At 43.7% G+C, this 18,698-nt stretch overlaps 3 non-coding genes across 3 annotated transcripts; 2 read left to right on the forward strand and 1 right to left on the reverse strand.

Moving 5' to 3' along the window:
- Positions 1 to 2,628: 2,628 nt before the first annotated feature.
- On the forward strand, positions 2,629 to 2,702 carry trnan-guu (transfer RNA asparagine (anticodon GUU)). The gene has a single exon. It is a non-coding gene; the product is annotated as a tRNA-Asn (tRNA).
- A 10,058-nt stretch (positions 2,703 to 12,760) lies between these two features.
- On the forward strand, positions 12,761 to 12,842 carry trnas-uga (transfer RNA serine (anticodon UGA)). Its single transcript has one exon. It is a non-coding gene; the product is annotated as a tRNA-Ser (tRNA).
- A 4,462-nt stretch (positions 12,843 to 17,304) lies between these two features.
- trnat-agu (transfer RNA threonine (anticodon AGU)) lies at positions 17,305 to 17,378 on the reverse strand. The gene has a single exon. It is a non-coding gene; the product is annotated as a tRNA-Thr (tRNA).
- Between the last annotated feature and the right edge of the window lie 1,320 nt (positions 17,379 to 18,698).

The raw sequence follows: 18,698 nt of genomic DNA on the forward strand, positions 1-18,698 counted from the left end.
CTGGAGTACTGCGTACAGTTTTGATCTCCTTACCTGCGGAATGATATACTTGCCTTAGAGCGAGTGCAACAAAGGTTCACAAGATTGATTCCTGGGATGAGAGGATTGTCCTGTGAGGAGTAGAATGGACCTATATTCTCTGGAGTTTAGAATAATGAGGTGATCTCATTGATACTTATAAAATTCTTGGAGGGTTTGACAGAGTAGATGCTTGGAGGCCGTTTCCCCTGGCTGGAGAGGCTAGAACTAAGGGTCATAATCTCAAGATAAGGGGTCGGCCATTTAATAAAGAGATGAGGAATAATTTCTTCGTTCGAAATCAACCGTGGCGAGATTCGAATCCACAATCTTTGAAGTAAAAGTCCGACGTGTTACTATTGCGCTGCAAAACCGGTTGCAGTCGATGTGATTTTAGATTTCCCATATGCTGCTTATGAACTTTTGGTCGGGTGGAACAAGTGGTTCGAAAGCTCAGTGGGGATTCAAAGCAGCTCCTGAGAATTCGTCACAGCGACGGTTCATGCAATGCCTAGTGCGCGCTCTCTGTCTCTCACTCCTCTCTCTCTCTTTCTCTCACTTTTGCTCTCTCCCGCTTTCTCTCTTGAGCTCTCACTGTCCCCATGTATCTCAAGAGGGCTGGAATACAAAAGGGTGGAAGTTATGTTACAGATGCACAGAGTTCTGGTGAGACCCCATCTGGAGGACTGCATTCAGTTCTGGGCACCCCAGCTCAGGAAGGATGTATTAACCTGGAGACTCGAAGGGCTGAATGGCCTACTCCTCTTCCTATTTTCCAATGAATGAAACAATAATTCAAGAATAGAGACCTCATTGTATCAGGACGAGTGAGTGAAGATTTTTTTCTGTTTGAAGTACTGATTTCATTAATTGAATATTTTCAGTGTCCCAGCTCAGTGCAGTCCAGTCCAGACAAGCTGCTCGCACAAAGTGGCATTTTCTGTGAGAACACAAAAGACTTGTTCAGGCCATTACAGTACCGAGTGGGGGTAGGCCTGTGCATGAAATGGAATAGTGAGGAGAAATATTACCACAAGCAGCGGATGTCTCTGTTTCCATTTCCAAAATGCACGCACGCACGGGCCGAATCGATGCAGCTCCTGGTAAAGCTGCGAAGCAATGCAAGGCTGCCGTGGATCATTTGAAGCAACTGACACACACACGATTCGGCCCGTTTCACGTGGCATCTCCTGTTTCTGACTATTCTTCCCCTCCCGCTTCCTCTACTCCTCCAGCTGCCAGGTGAATTAGATGCATGATGAAAACACAGGGGAATTCATGAATCCCATCCTGACCTGGACAGCAAGGAGCGAGAGGGAAAGAACGGTGCTGGCCTTTGAGAAGGGATGGATTTTGCACATGCCGGGAAAAATAGACACAAAGATCTCATCTCCCTGCTTCTTTGGTATGTCGGATATCTTAATGCTCAGGTGATGATCTCACTGCCCCCCGGCCCATGATCTCCACTCGCACTCTCCTTCCAATCTCACACACCTTTGCTTAGGTTTGCAATCGTGTAAGTTTTCACACTGAGATTCAATTTGAAGAAAGCGATGCTGTGATAACCTGGGGCTATTGAGGAGTTGCAGTGCAAGAAGACTAATGATAACAGTGATAGTTCTAACACTATGAGCGACAGTTAAAGGTGGACAACATTTAAAGTATCATGCAGCAGGTCTGGGTCCAAATCTTTCACGTGGTATCTCCTTCTGCTCCTGTCACTCATTTTCCTCCACGTAGAGTTCATTTGGAATTGCTGTGCGGCTGCATTGCGCATTTTCCAGTTCTGCTTCGAACAATCGGGACTTTAAAGGCACCTCTGTGACCTGCACTTTCTTTAAATGAGTTTTGTTCGCGTTGCATTCGACTGTGAAATCGCTCTCGGTTTTCATCTCAATGAACCAGACTGTGACCGCATTGTATCTGTCAGCGTGTAAGTGGCGAGGTTGGGGTCAGCACGGGTCGTTTTCAACTTTTGAAATCTCACCAATTACAAGAGAAAAGAGACATTGAATCAAACTGTCCCTGTCAGTGATGAATTGAAGTGAATATCGCTCCAAGCAGATCTGGACAACTCGCAGTGCAGCCGCACAGGAGTTCCAAATCCACCCTCTCGCCACTCGGCAATCGCACGAACTGAGCTTTGCTCTGACCCAGTGTCAGGGCGCTGAAATCGAATGTTTGTCGGCCACATCTTTTCTTAACATCATAGTTCCTGGTTTAATGGTGAAAACTGCCGTCCGTTTCACTGTAAATACAAGAGACAACTTTGTAGACACCGTGCAGTGCCACAGACCTGCTCGTTGGACCTGCTCGTTTCATGTCCTCTCATTTTCACCATACCTGAATATCACTGGAATCGAGAATGGAGAATCACAACTCGAAAAATCAATCCTCTCGACCACGAGGGGACGGAGACTTCCGACATACAGATGTTTAATGGCAAGGTGAGTTTAATGTTCAGAAATAACACAGCACAGATTTTCACTCATGCAAACTTCACACCCTTTATTTTGGAAAAGTAAACTGATAGTGGAGAGATGGTATATTGATCGCGGCAACCTGAATTTTTAGCTCGTTGAATCAATAGTTCAAAAACAAACGTGTCGTGTCTCTGTGGCGCAATCGGTTAGCGCGTTCGGCTGTTAACTGAAAGGTTGGTGGTTCGAGCCCACCCAGGGACGGTAGGGAAACTTTTACCTTAAGATTCATGGTCTCATATTTCCTGGTTTCAAATATATGTTTTGTCTGCACAAAAATGCCCGGTTTCGATGGCCAGCTGAGCATGGCCGATCTTCCACCATTTAACCTGAGATTGCCTTCACGGAAATCAGAATTCTCCTTGACAGAAAAGGTCCAAAGATTGCAGGAGAGCCGCTTCACTCTGACATGGATGTTTCTGCAGTGAGCGACACCAGACTGTTTCCACAATAAATGTCAGTTCTTTTATTTTGGAAACGCAAAATTGTTTTCGCATTCCGAAGGGTTTCAGTTCATTTGTGAACTCCACCACTGACCCTGCTGAAGGTTGTAGGCTCAGGGAGTGGGACCTCCAGGAGTGGACTGTAAGAAAGCTGGGTTTCGGCATCCTGACAAATATATGCCGAGGAACCAGAGAAAACCTGACGAAGGAACCGTCTGGGGTTTTACCTGTTAGTTTAAGTCTCAGGGTGAATGATTCCTGACTCCCCGAACTGTCTCACATTTAACTCAGGTCAGATCAGGATGAATTCAGTTTACAGGAGGATAGTGTCAAATATCACCCACAATCGAGGGAGACAAAATCAGCCATTAGACAAGCTACGAGATCATTGGAAAAGAAGATGGTGCACAATTGTGAGAATAAAAGCAAACGCTTTTTCAGCTGCGTCAGCAGTCAGAAGACCATTAAAGATAGTTTAGGTCCACTGAAAGACAGTTCAGGACAGATTCCCAGGCTATGGCAGAGCTGTTAAATGACTATTTCTCATCAGCCTACACTCCTGTGGATGATGCTCAGATTCCAGTTGTGGGATGTGCTGTCGACAATAACATCATAAATATTAAAATGGAAAGGGATGTCATCTTGGATGAAATACGAAATCTCAAAATAGATTGTGCTCCAGGTCCAGATGATATTCACCCACGGGTGTTTAAAGAGATGAGACGGTGCTCTGTGAGCCCCATGCCTGTATCTTCAACAGCTCAGTAGAGTCAGCGATTGTCTCCTGAGATAGGAAAATAGCTTACGTAGTTCCCATTTTCATTAAATGGGACAAATCAGAGCCAGGGAATGACAGATCCATCGGTGTGATATCGATCAGAGGGAATGTGCTTGAAGGGATCCTAAGCGATGCTGTTTATGACCACGGGGAAAGAGAAGGGGCCATTAGAGATACTCAACACGGCTTCTGGGAAAGAAGGTCGTGTCTTACAAACTTGCTTCAGTTATTTGAAGAAGTTGCTGGGTTAGTGGATGAGGGAAATCCGCTTCACATTGTCTATCTCAAGGGTGTCAAACTCATTTTGGATGATGAGCCTGATCCGATATCATGGCACCTGGCCTGGGCCACATACAGCAAAAGTTATTGAACTGGAAATAGATGAAGGTGAACCATATTGTTACTTACTTACGTTTAGATTTTATTTACTGCTACTGCAGCTCCCGATAACTGGCACCTCTTGGCTTGAACCATTGCATCAATATTTGGAGAAAATGACTGGGCTGTGTGATGTCTTGGATAAAAACATGAGGCCACTTGTCATTACAGAACTTTGGAAGTGATTTCCACAGTTTCACAACTCCCTGTGTAAAGAGGTTTCTCTTGATCACTGCACTAAAGCAGAAAGTCGGGGTTAAGGGTCGCTCCTGAGACTGGTAAAAGGTGGAAAGTGGTGTTCCACAAGGATCGGTGCTGGGACTACTATTCACAATTTATATAAACGATTTGGACTCGGGAATCGGATGTACAATTTCAAAATTTACGGATGACACCAGTTTGGGGCGAGGGATAGATGATACTGATGAATATTACAAGAATATGCAAGAAGACATCAATAAACTTGCAGCATGGGGGTGTAATTGGCAAATTAATTTCAATAAAGATGAGGATGAAGTGGAGCATTTTGGTAGCAAGAACAAGGAGTCCTCATAATGCTTGGACAATAAGACTCTGTATGGGGTAGAGGAGTAGAGGGATCGAGGGACACAGATACACAAATCACTAAAATTAGTGATGCAGGTTAAAAAGGCCATAAAAAAGCAAACCAAACACTGTGGTTCATTTCTAGAGGGATAGAATTGAAAAGCTATGTTAAACTTGTATGGAACCTTGATTGGACTACACTTGGAGTACTGGTGAACATTTCTGGTCTCCATATTATAAGAAGGATATAGAGATACTGGAGAAGGTGCAAAAAGGATGTCACCATATAAGTGGTCGCTGGATTTGGTGTCTCTGTGTAACTGATCCCTGTATTTGGTGCCCCAAATGTAAGTGATCCCTGGACTTGGCGTCTCAGTGTAAGTGGTCCCTGGAACTGGTGTCTTAGTGTAAGTGGTCCCTGGATTTGGTGTCCCAGTGTAAGTGGTCCCTGGATTTGGTGCACTGTGTAAGTTGCCCTAGATTTGCTGTCACAGTGTACGTGGTCCCTTTTGTATTGAGGCCTTGCTCGTGGAATTTTTCTCCTCTTTTCACTTTTGCAAAAATTGTTGCCAGCTTATTAAAGCCATGAACTGGCTCTCGGGTAGGGCACAGAAAAAAATGAAACCTCGTCAGTTTCCCTGAGAATGACAGGTCTGAATTCGAGTTAGAGAAAATTTAGCAATTAAACCAGACTGGGTGGGTCGGGTCTGAGTTGCGACTTAGTAACGGAAAACTGGCGGCCAGTTTACTTCGCACCATGGGGAAGGGCCGAGCACTCGGGTTTCTGTATAATTTATTTATTTATTTTGTTTGTTGCCTCCCTGGCACCGACCTCGATTGGATGACAATAATTAATTTTCTGTTCACCAATTCCGGCTTTCAATGGCAGGGCATTTCCCCACAAACCCCCGCGCCTCAGTCTGTGCCTTATCAATGACTACAGGAGACACATGTAACGAGTCGCACAACACCAGGTTATAGTCCAACAGCTTTATGAGAAATCACAAACTTTCGGAGCTTTGCTCCTTCGTCAGGTGAAGTGAAGAGTTACATAAAAGCACAGCATATATAGTCAGAGAACAAAGCCAGATGATTACAGATAATCTTTCGAACTGCCCTTTATCACACCTCGGCAGAGAGATACTCACAGCAATCAAAGGAGTGTTCAAACAGGTTAGTCAGGAAACATTACATCCAAGAATACTGAGGTGGGGTCACCAGGGGTCAAATGTAGCAAATGCTGGGGTTTGTATTAAAAACAGATAACTTTTTTTTTTGCTGGAAATCGCAGCAGGTCCGGCCGCATCTGTGTATGGAGATCAAGCCAACAATGACTTGAGCCTGGATGACTCTACATCAGGTGGGGTTACATGCAGCATGACATGAACCCAAGATCCCGGTTGAGGCTGTCCTCATGGGTGCGGAACTTGGCTAATAATTTCTGCTTGACGATTTTGCGTTGTCGTGTGTCTCGAAGGCCGCCTTGGAGAACGCTGACCTGAAGATCGGTGGCTGAATGTCCTTGACTGCTGAAGTGTTCCCCGACTGGGAGGGAACCCTCCTGTCTGGTGATTGTTCTGCGGTGTCTTCAACATGTCATCGATGATGACGAACACCTCGCTATGGCCATCCCCACACCTCCACTACTCGCCTTCAAACAGCCACGTAACCTCAAACAGACCATCGTTCGCAGCAAATTACCCAGCTTTCAGGAGAACAGCGTCCACGACACCACACAACCCTGCCATGCTAACCTCTGCAAGAGATGCCAGATCATCGACACAGATATCACCATCACACGAGAGGACACCACCCACCAGGTGCATGGTTCATACTCCTGTGACTCGGCCAACGTTGTCTACCTCATACGTTGCAGGAAAGGATGCCCCGGAGCATGGTACATCGGCGAGACCATGCAGACGCTGCGACAACGGATGAACGGACACTTTTCCAGGGTATTTGAAGGGGAGGATTGCAGACGGAAATTCAAACCAAAGATCACGTCAAGATCTGACAGAGTCACACGATTCAACAGGACCTGACTATTATCGGCCTTTGAATGTGAAAGGAGAAATGTTTGTCTTTTCTGTCTGCGGGAAACGCTTTCCAACATCAGTGTGACTGGAAAAGCACCGAGACACACACCCGAGTGAGAGTGTTCCAGTGCACTGACAGTGGAAAGTTATTTAACCAGTTACACAGCCTGAAAAAACGCCACACCATTCAGTACACGTGTTGTGTGTGTGGACGAGGCTTCCACTGATCGTCCAACCTGGAGAGACACAAGGACACCCGCACCATGGAGAAACCGTGGAAATGTGGGGACTGTGGGAAGGGATTCAATTATCCTCTGAGCTGGGAACTCATCGAAGCAGTCACACTGGGCAGAGGCCTTTCACCTGCTCCACACAAAACAGGAAAAGCACAGTTTCCGCTCTAGGGTGCGTTTCCTGATCTCACCCGGAGTGGTACTGAGCCCCACAGAGCAGGAAACGCCCAGGCTCAGTCCCAGGCCTGTGCTGAGTTTTCTATTGTCAGGCTCATGGTTTCGAGCCCAACTTCGAGTGGTTTGTGTGATAATTTTTAGGCTGATTTCACAAGCGATTCTCAGTTCCAAATTCCACCGACAGAGAGCTCAAGGAGTATTTGATATAAATTAGATTCAAGGGCAGTATCAGAAATGTCCTCCTTGATTCTGGACCTTGATCTCTCTCCAACCGCTCGCTGCTACAGATTGAACTTTATTTCAATTCACCTGCAGCTCGGGGTCAGTGCGGATCAGAGTGTTTCGGGCCCATCTCTCCCTTCAGAGCCCATCAGTGCCGGGAAAAGAATGGAGAATTTTACAAACATTCCATGTTCTGTAACTTTTCATGAAAACTAAAGTGTTTTTCACTCCGTGTCCAACACTGTGTGGTCTCCCCTAGCGTGTCCACTTTCTGTGTTTCGAAACACTTCGGTGTATTTCGTTCCGTGTCCAAAACTGTGACGTCTCCCCTGGTGTATTAGCATTTTGTGTTTATAAAGAGTGTAAATTATTGACCGGGGGTTTGTGTGTAGGGATTTTGAGGGTGAGCTCTGATTCCCGCTCCCTGATGGATTGAATGGAGAAAAGAATTAATGAGAGAGAGGCGCGATGTGGGAGACGGGATGATGGAAGAATGTGACCATGATCCTGGTTAAAAGTGGCCCAAACACACGATAATATTAATATATCACCAGCAGAACATTAACATAACCTGAGTTCCGAGATCTGGTCGGGTCCCATTCCCCCGAAGTAAGGAATGAGCGGGAGAGGCAATTCCACCCGATTTATGTTTTTTTTTCCAAAGCAACGCCACACAGTCCAACTTGGGATGGAGCCGAAATAGCTTAGTTGAGAATGCGAAAATTTGAAAGTCCCTGGTTTAATTCCGAATTTCAGCAAAATTTGGTTGTTTGGCTCTCGTTCTTTGGATCGAATCTCGCATTAACTTACAATGAAATTTTAACCGGCGCTGGAGGCTTCGGGAAGGATGAGAGAGGCATCAAGATTGAGAAATATTGATACAATCTTTATTTAGCTTTATTTCTTTCGGCATTTTTCTCTGTTTTTTGCCTCTCTCAGTGCCGGGTGAACATTTTATTTGAAACATTTGATTCCTAAACTGATGCCTTTTCCACATCTCGGGCGGCCAGACACGCTTTTTCTGTTTGTTACTCCTTGTGACCATTAAAGGGAACAAGCCCCGAGTTAAAGGTTTATCAGCAAACCGACAGAGAGATAACACAGCGGGAATAAAACTCTTTGCCTCACATTGTTAGATACTGAGTGACACAGATTGTAATGTATGCAAGTAAACATACCCGGATACTGAGTGACACAGATTGTAATGTGTGTCAGGAAACATACCCGGATACTGAGTGACACAGGTTGTCATGTGTGTAAGTAAACATACCCAGATACTGAGTGACACAGATTGCAACGTGTTTCAATAAACATACCCGAATACTGAGTGACACAGGTTGTCATGTGTGTCAGTAAACATACCCAGATACTGAGTGACACATATTGTAATGTGTGTCAGTAAACATACCCAGATACTGAGTGACACATATTGTAATGTCTGTCAGTAAACATACCCGGATACTGAGTGACACAGATTGTAATGTTTGTCAGTAAGTATACCCGGAAAAGGGGTGCCGGAAATGGAAAGAAATAGAGAGATGGAAAAAGAGAGAAAAGAGACAGATGGAAAGAGATGGAGACACGGAAAGGTGAGTGAGAAAAGAAGGATAAATGAAGAATGAAAAGAAAGATGTGTTTCTCCGCCCCACAGGCAAAGATATATCAAACATTGTAATGAATGCTACTCCAAAAACTATTCCTTCTGACTTTTTGGGTGAATTTGCTTGTTTGTAAAATCTGGATTTTCAAAGTTACCAAAATAATGTAATAAACAACTGATGGCTCATACAAGGATCGAGCCCGCGACCTTAAGCGGTATTAGCACCACGCTCGAACCAACTGAGCTAAACGACTATTCGCTTTTTTCATCGTCATCGGCTTGGGCAGGCGTTGGGTGGTCTGTGTTTCACTTCTCACACTGCGTTATACGGTTATTGCACCAACATTGAACACACCACATCCCTTAAACATTGTTGCTTGTTTCTGCATAAAACTGGCAAGGGAGTAAATCGAAATTAACAGATAAGGAGCACATTAATGCGACTAATTTAATTCTGGTAATCATTATGTTCTGAACAATGAAGACCCCACCCCTAAAACACTGCACCGCTGTTAAACCAGTGGGCAGGACCCTGAGGTACTGCGAAAATCGTGTGCTCAGGTTTCCGTATTGTAGTGCTTATCATGTTCGCCTTTTACGTGAAAAAGCTCTATTTCATTTCCCGCATAAAAACATAGTTTTGAACAACTTGCTTCGGATAAACCTCCAGGCGTCAACTTGTGCTTAGAGAAGGGACAATTATTGTTCCTTGCTGTTAACTTTAACAACGGCTGTACCAAATTCCAAGTGTCATAAACTATCAACATTTTAAACCCAACTCTTAAAATGCAGTCTGGAAAGTGAGAATCGGTGAAAGTTCATCGCATACAAAGCACAAAAAATTATCTAAAGTTTCACTATCCATGTTAGTATTTCCGTGAGTCTGCAGCATAAAGTTATCGGTTTCAACAATTATTCAACTTTCATAGTCTTTTATTAGTTCCATTAATTAATTTAATAACGTTCATTGGTCACTGCAACCGCAAGCTTTAGCTCGGTGAAATATTAATTTTGTTAACCATGCAATGTGATGTTTTTCTCTGGCACCATCATTGAGCACGTTGGGCTCTTAAAACAAAATTTGGTGGTTCGATGACCCCCAAGGGACGATACAATATCCCGGATTTCAATGTGTGTTTTCACTGTAAGAAAATGCACCATAAATGAATTTGATGAAGAGTAGATAATATTGTTGACTTGAAATAGTTAGTGTGCAACTTGACATTGCACCACATCGGAATCCAAATTGAGATTCGGGGCCAAAAAAGCAGATGCATGCACGGAGGCAGAGGGCAAGGCTGAAGTATTAAATGAGTACTTTGCATCTGTCTTCACCAAGGAAGAAGAAGCTACCAAAGTCAGTAAAATAGGAGGTCGTGGAGATACTGGATGGGATAAAAATTGATAAAGAAAAGGTACTAGAAAGGCTGGCTGTACTTAAAGTGGGCAAGTCACACGGTCCGGATGGGATGCATCCTTGGTTTCTGAGGGAAGTAAGGGTGAAAATTTCAGAGTTGCTGGCCATAATCTCCAATCGTCCGTAGATATGGGGGTGTGCCAGTCGACTGGAATATCTCAAATGTTACTCCCTTTTTAAAAACGTGTGCAAGGTTAAACCCAGCAACTCCAGGCCAGTCAGTTAAACCTCGGTGGTAGGGAAGATTTTGGAAACGATAAATACGGGATACATATAACAGCCAGTTCGACAAGTGTAGATTAATAAAGGAAAGCCAGCACGAATTTGTTAAAGGCAAATCGTGTTTAACTAACTTGATTGAGTTTTTCGATGAAGTAAAGTGCCACATAATAGGCTTGTCAGCAATATTGAAGCACGTGGAATAAAAGCATGGATACTAAATTGGATAAATGACAGGAAACAGACAGTCGTGGTGAACGGATTATTTTAGGACTGGATGAAGGTGGACAGTGTTGTTTTCTATGGGTCTGAAATGGACCACTGCTTTTTGATATATATTAATGATTTGGACTTGTCCGTACAGGAACAATTGCAAAATTCTCACATAACACAAAACTAGGAATTGCAGTAAACAGTGAAGAGGATAATAATAGTCTTCAAGAGTACACAGACGGGCTGGTGGAATGGGCGGACACATGGCAGATAAAATATAATTGTCAACAATTTTACAACACCAAGTTATATTCCAGCAATTTTATTTGAAATTCACAAGCTTTCGGAGGATTCCTCCTTCCTCGTGGACCACAGCATTCACCTGAGGAAGGAGGAATCCTCCGAAAGCTTGTGAATTTCAAATAAAATTGCTGGACTATAACTTGGTGTTGTAAAAATGTTTACAATTGTCAACCCCAGTCCATCACCGGCATCTCCACATCATGGGTGAAATTTAATGCAGAGAAGTGCGAAGTGATATATTTTGGCAGGAAGAATGAGGAGAGGCAATATAAACTAAATGATACAATTCTAAATGAGGTGCGGGAATAGAGAGTCCTAGGGGCATATGTGCACACATCTTTGAAGGTGGCAGGATAGGCTGAGAGCGTGGTCCTGTACTTTATAAATAGAGGCATAGAGTACAAAATTTAGAAAGTTATGTTGAACCTTATAAAACACTGGTTCGGCCACAACCAGAGTATTGTTCCAATTCTGGGCACCGCATTTTCGGAAGGATGTGAAGGCCTCAGAGAGCATGCAGAAAAGATTTACTAGAATGGTTCCAGGGATGAGGGACTTCAATTATGTGGACAGACTGGAGAAGTTGGGATTGTTCTTAGAGCAGAGAAGGTTGAGTGGATATTTGATAGAAGTGTTCAAAATCATGAGGGATTTAGATAAAGTAAATAAAGAGAAACTGCTCCCGTTGGCGAAAGGGTCGAGAACCAGAGGACGCAGATTTACGGTGGTTGACAAAAGAACCAAAGGCGATTTGGGGAAAAAACTTTTTAAACCAGCGAGTAGGTATAATCAGGAATGCATCGCCTGAAAGGGTGGTGGAAGCAGATTTAATCGTAACTTTCTAAAAGGAATTGGATAAGTATTTGAAGGGACACTATTTGCAGGTACACGGGGAAAGAAGGGGGGAATGGGACGATCTGGATTGCTCTTAAAGAGAGCCGGCACAGGCTCGATGGGCCGAATGGCCTCCTTCTGTGCAGTGATGATTCTATGATTCTGTATCTCCCAATCTCCATCTTAAATGCTGCTAACTTGATGTTAGGTTTTGTCTGTACTTTTATCTCTCCATCTCTCTCTGTCTCTGTCTCTCTGTGTTTCCCCCTGATGGACTTCTCAGGCAGCCGTGAACGGCTATAGCTGATCGAACCTGCGACACCAGCAGAGAACGGAAAAGATAGAAAGACTGAGACGGTAGGAAAAGTAAAAATCCAACCCAGATGATGAATTGGCAGATAATGTCTGCACATTAATGTCACTTCGTACTCACAGTGAAAACATCAGTAATTTTATTCCACTATAAAAAGAAAGAAAGTCTTGTATTTATAAAGCGCTTTTCAAGACCTCAAGACGTCCCAAAGCGCTTTACAACCAATGAAGTATTTTTGAAGTGCAGTCACTGTTATACTTGTGGTCGAGTGGATAATCTGCGGATGCCGAGGGAGACAACAATGTAACTTTAGAGCAATTAATTCTGAAAAGTCTCACTTGATAATACAAGTCGCACACTCCAAACGAAGGTGGTAAAGAGAGGCTAAAATTGTTGATATGAAATAGTTAGTGTACAACTTCACATTGCTGTACATTGGAATAGCAAACGTGATTGGATGGATGGTGGGATGGACGATCGGCAATGTGTGGCACCGAATTCTGCACTGGTCGTACCCGTTTGGTAGCAGTAGCTGTTCACCTTTCTCGCAGCTGCGATGGCCGAGTGGTTAAGGCGTTGGACTTGAAATCCAATGGGGTTTTCCTGCGCAGGTTCGAATCCTGCTCGTAGCGCTATTTCTTAAAGATTTGTTCAATGCTCAAATAAATTTGAACTGGAGTTGACGGACCGTTTTCCCTCCCTCAGAGAGATGCTCCAGCGCGGCAAATGCTTTTAATTCGGAGCCAATGGTCTCTTGCAAAGTTGCACGCCACGTGAAATAATCTCTCCCAAGCTCCATCTTAAACTCTGCTCGTTCGCAGAGCTTGATATTTATACTATTTGTTTCTATACTTTAATCTCTCCCTGCCTCTGTCTCTTGACTCTCTGAATTTTCCCCTGATGGACTTCTCAGGCTTTCTTAAACGGCCAAGGATGATCGAACCTGCAACACCAGCAGAGAAGGGTAAAGATGGAAAGACTGAGACGGGGGTAGAAGCAAAGGTGCAATCCAGCTGATGAAATCGTAGGTATTGTCCAGACATTTATGTCTCTTCGAATTCACAGTGAAACATCAACAATTTGAGTACAGTGCACTTACAGCAGAGTGTTTAAATGCGGATGTCGAGACAGACACCAATCGAACCGTTGCCATGGTGATGACCGAATCGAAACACGAGACCACAAGGAAACGCTGAAAATTCTTTGCTGCGAACAAGCAGACCAACGCGGCCTTTCCTACTTGCCTCTTTGTAATTCAGGTCATTTCCGTGCTGGACAAGCTGCTCGCACAAAATGGCATTTTCTGTTCAAACTACTATCGCGACAGAAGGTGAAGTTCAGGCAATGACAGCACCAAGTGCAACTAGGCATGCACATGAAATGGAAAGTGAGGTAAAATACTACCACAAGCTGCTGATGGACATGTTTCCATTTCCAAAATTCACGCAACGAATGCAGCTCCTGGGAAAACTGCAAGGCCACGCAGGTCCATCATGAATCATTTGAAGCAACTGGCAGTTTAAAGTGGCATCTCCTCCTGCTTCTGTCGGGGGCGAAGTATAGACACCGTCGGTGTAAACGTACAGTTTGATTTTGTACAGAACTGTACAGAGAAGGAGCAAATATACCGGGGCTGTGAGATATTCTATATTATTCATATTTAACCACAAGAATATCCGTAGTCAGAAGCTGAAAATAAGGGAGAGATAAGAGGCCTGAGAATAAACACAGAGCCGAATGAATCACGGAAGAGTGAAACAAAAGTAAATCTTACCAATTCCGCTGTGTTCCGTGCGCAATCTTGGGCGCTCCCCGATGGACTGATGGTGTTTCAGTGTTCCCACTGCCGCATGAGTTCGATTCCAAGTCAGGGAATTAAATTTAGCAAAAGTTAGGAAATTATTAAATTAATTACATGAAACTAATTAAACCCTATTGGTAGATGAATGACTGTTTTATTCACCATCAATCAAACGATAACTTTCTATTTCATACTGAAGGAGATGTTGACGTGGTTACCGAGAGACAGTCAAAACTTTAATCAGATTTTTATGCTTTGCAGGTGATCAAATTTCATCATTTTATAGGCTTATCTTAAGGGTATGATTAAAAGCTCAGTGCAGCTGTTGTTGAATTTAAAATGAATAGGAAATTGTCGCCGTTAATCACAGGAACGACCGAACCGGTTCGACAATCAAGATGAAAGGAACGCAACGAGCAACATCTGATACAAAAATCCCCACCGTTTTGCTTTTCCAAAATAAAGGGTGTGACATTTATTCTCTGAACATAGGAACAGTCTGGTCTCGCTCACTACAGAAATCTCCATGTCACAGCGAACCAGCTCTCCTGCAGCGAGTGCGGCCTCCCTTCGGGCCTTTCGGGGGCTTGTCTGCCAAGGAGAATTGTAATTTTCTTGCTTCCAAAACATACATTGAAACCCTGGAACTTTGAGGCGAAGAATCCTGAGGAAAAATCAAGTAAGAGCTCGAACCATCAAACTTCCGTGCTAACCGACAGCACCAACTAGACAGGCGAAGAGGTCACTTGCTAAACCAATAATTAATTGGGCTAAACTTTGAGTTTGCAGCGACCAATATAACAACTCTCTTCAGTCAGTGAAAAATGAATGATTGAAGCTTGTAGGAGTGAAAATCCAAACAGCCGGTCTTCACTCTTAAAGTAGCAACTATGAAGAAAAACATGCAGGAGAAATACTCGCTTTCAGTGCGGTGACACTGGGCCAGAGTAAAGCTCAGTTAATATGATTGGTGAGTGGCTGGAGGGTGGATTTAGATTTCCTGATCGACCGCACTGTGCATTTTCCAGATCTGCTTGGAGCACCAATCCCTTCAATTCATCACTTACAGGGACAATTCGATTCTCGGTTTCTTTTGGCTGACGCTTGGTGAAATTTTACAAATTGGAAGCGATCAGTGTCAAAGCGAACCACGTCACCGACATGCTTGCAGATATAAAGCGGCCACACTCTGCTTCAGTGAGATGAAAGCCGAGAGCGATTTCACGGTCAAATATAATGGCTAACAAAACTTATTGAAAGAAAGTGCAGGTCGTTGAGTTGCCTTTAAATTCCTGATTGTTTGCATTGAACCTCTTCCCAATGCGTTTGAGAGCCACGTGGGGCGATTTGGGGACTTCGTTTCCTTTGATGCAAAAGTTTCAAATGCAGTTCAAGGTCAAAAGTCCTGGGACCACTGTTGTTCACAATTTATCGGTGCTGGGACCAATTGTTCACAATTTATCGGTGCTGGGACCACTGTTGTTCACAATTTATCGGTGATGGGATCACTGTTATTCACAATTTATCGGTGCTGGGACCACTGTTGTTCAAAATTTATCGGTGCTGGGACCACTGTTGTTCACAATTTATCGGTGCTGGAGGAACTGTTGTTCACAAATTATGGTTGCTGGGGCCACTGTTGTTCACAATTTATCGGTGCCGGGACCACTGTTGTTCACAATTTATCGGTGCTGGGACCATTGTTGTTCTCAATTTATCGATGCTGGGACCACTGTTGTTCAAAATTTATCGGTGCTGGGGCCACTGTTGTTCACAATTTATCGGTGATGGGATCACTGTTGTTCACAATTTATCGGTGCCGGGACCACTGTTGTTCACAATTTATCGGTGCTGGGACCACTGTTGTTCACAATTTATCGGTGCTGGGACCATTGTTGTTCACAATTGAAAGATGCTGGGATCATTGTTGTTCTCAATTTATCGGTGCTGGGACCACTGTTGTTCACAATTTATCGGTGATGGGACCCCTGTTGTTGACAATTTACATTAATGATTTGGTCACAGGAATCGGAAATACAAATTCGAAATTGACAGACAGCACATAATTGGGAGCTGTAGTTAATACAAAGGAAAAATGCGAAAAATACAGGAAGACATCAGTAAACTTGCAAAATTGGCGTGTAAATGGCAAATTAGTTTCAATATTTATTTTGTATTCCCTTGCCTTGTTTGCCCTCCCTAAATACATTACCTCATTCCCCAGATTGAATTGCATTTGCCACTATTCTATCCACCTGTCCATTCCACTGATATCTTGCTGCAGTCTACAGCTTCCCTCCTCACCATCAACCACACGACCAATTTTTGTATCTTCTGCAAACTTGTTAATAATACCCCGTACATTTAAATCCAAATCAATGATCTGTACTACGAAAAGCAGCGACCTAGTACGGAGCCCTGTGGAACCCCACTCGAGACAGCCTTGCAGTCACAAAAACACCCGTCGACCATTGCCCTTTGCTTCCTGCCACTCGGTCAATTTTGGATCAACTTGTCAATTTCCCTTGGATCCAATGGGCTTTTACATTTTTGACCAATCTGCCATGTAGGAATTTGTCAAAAGCCTCGCGAAAATCTGTGTCGACGACAAGAAACGCACGACCCTTATCCACCTTCCTTGATACCTCCTCAAAAAATTCAATTCTAACGACCTTCCCTGAACAAATCCATGCTGACTGTCCTTCATTAATCCGTCCCTTTCTAAATGAAGATTAATACTTTCCCCCAGAATTGAGCTCAATACCGAGGTTAGGCTGACTGGCCTGCAATAATTCGATCTGTCCCTTTCTCCCTTTTGAAACAACGGTACAACTTCAGCAGTCCTCCAATCCTCCGACATCGCACCTGTAACCAGGGAGGATTGGAAAATGATGGTCAGAGCCTCCGCTATTTCCTTCCTTGCTTCTGTTAACAGCCTGTGATATATTTCATCCGGGCCTGGCGATTCAGGTGGAGTGATTTGGGGACTTCCTTTCCCTCTTTGCAAAAGTTTCCAACGCAGGTCAAGATCACAAGTCCAGGTCCAAATTAGGACTACTTCCGGGTTTGAACCTCAAATCGTGAATTATACCACGACCCCAACGAGCCCAGAAACAAGAACGTGTCTTCAAGTTAACGTGTTTCAAACACATTCCATGAGAGGTCTGTCTGGACAATGAAAGAATGATTTTGAACAGTCTTTCTGGGATCTGTTTCCTCCTGAACAAATACCAAGACCACAGTGTTATTTTGTCGCTTAATTGCACAAATTAGGTAAAATAACAAGCTACACAAGGCACTGCTGGGAGTTGAACCCAGGATCGCCTGTTTACTAGACAGATGCTTTAACCAGCTAAGCCACAGCGCCAAGTGATGATCTTACGGGTCCACCTCCTTATTAATATCTATTAGCGACACTTCACGTTTGGGGGTTCAGGCCGTTTTCTCTTTGTCTGTTTCGCTTGTCCGTTTACCTGTGCATTTCGATGTTGCCTGCATTTCTCGCTTTCTTTATCTTTGTGTATCCATCAGTGCGGTGATACACGGATGATTATGTGTGATTGTATTTGTTACATTAAATAAATTAGGGCTTCAGACAATTCTCGCTCTGACATTGGAGAACTATTGAGCCGAACTTTACAGCGGAGTGTTGTTTATTGTGGTGCTGAAACTAAAAAATCGGAAGAGGAGCAAAAAGGGAAAAGGAGAAAAACGTGTGAGGGAAAATGAGGACAACTCTCAAGGTTTTTACAAGTATATTAAGAGAGAGAAGGGAGGCTTAGAGTAGTGTGGGCCCCTTAAAGACAGGTGGAGGTGAAATTGTAAGTGAAAATCAGGAAATGGTAGAGTTGCTAAATTTTTACTTTGCATCGGTCGTCACAGAAAATGATGAGGCTAACATACCAGAGACACCAGGAAAACTGTTAATAAATCAAGTAAAATAATGGCAATGGAGAAAATAATTAGACTAAAGATAGACAAATCTCCAGGACCTGATTGTTACCACCCCAGGGGATTAAAAGGAACAGGTGAGGAAATTGTACATGCTTCAGTCATGATCGATCAAAACTTTCCTGAGTTAGGAATTTTTATTTAACGAAGCGCATCTTGATTGGAGGCTTCTGTTTCAGTAAGATCTCGAAGTGATAAATGAGAGACCGAAAATGTAGCTGTTTGACAGGAGCGCTGATGGTGTCGGTTGTTCGCTGCTCTCGTGTTGCACAATTGTTAAGAATGCGTTACTTACTTACAGCAGTATGGGCTCCAGATATGACCAGGTTGTGAGTTCGAGCGTCTTTTAAAACAATCAATCCTTTTACTCCGAACATTTTGACCGGAGTTCAAAGCACAACTGGTATGTTCCATAATGCATCTACTTCATAGTGTTCCCATGTGGGCACTTGTGTTCCTCTGGCCTACCGTCTTTCAATAGCAAGTGCCAGTTTACTTGTTCATCGGGGGAGAGGGGGCTTTTAGCGGCAGCTCATATGGCAAAGGGGCCGGTACGAGATCATTAAATCTAAAGAACCAAACAAACAATTCTGATTTTCTTCAAGCCGATATTCATCGGTTGGAAGTTTCTTGTGGGGAAAATTTGGAAGGGAAATATGCTGCCTGGTATCACTCTGTAACGGAAGAAATTATTCAGCTTACAAATGAGTACTTTGCATCTATCTTTACCAAGGAA

This window comes from Heptranchias perlo, chromosome 20 (assembly GCF_035084215.1).
Source record: "Heptranchias perlo isolate sHepPer1 chromosome 20, sHepPer1.hap1, whole genome shotgun sequence".
Classification (NCBI taxonomy): domain Eukaryota; kingdom Metazoa; phylum Chordata; class Chondrichthyes; order Hexanchiformes; family Hexanchidae; genus Heptranchias; species Heptranchias perlo.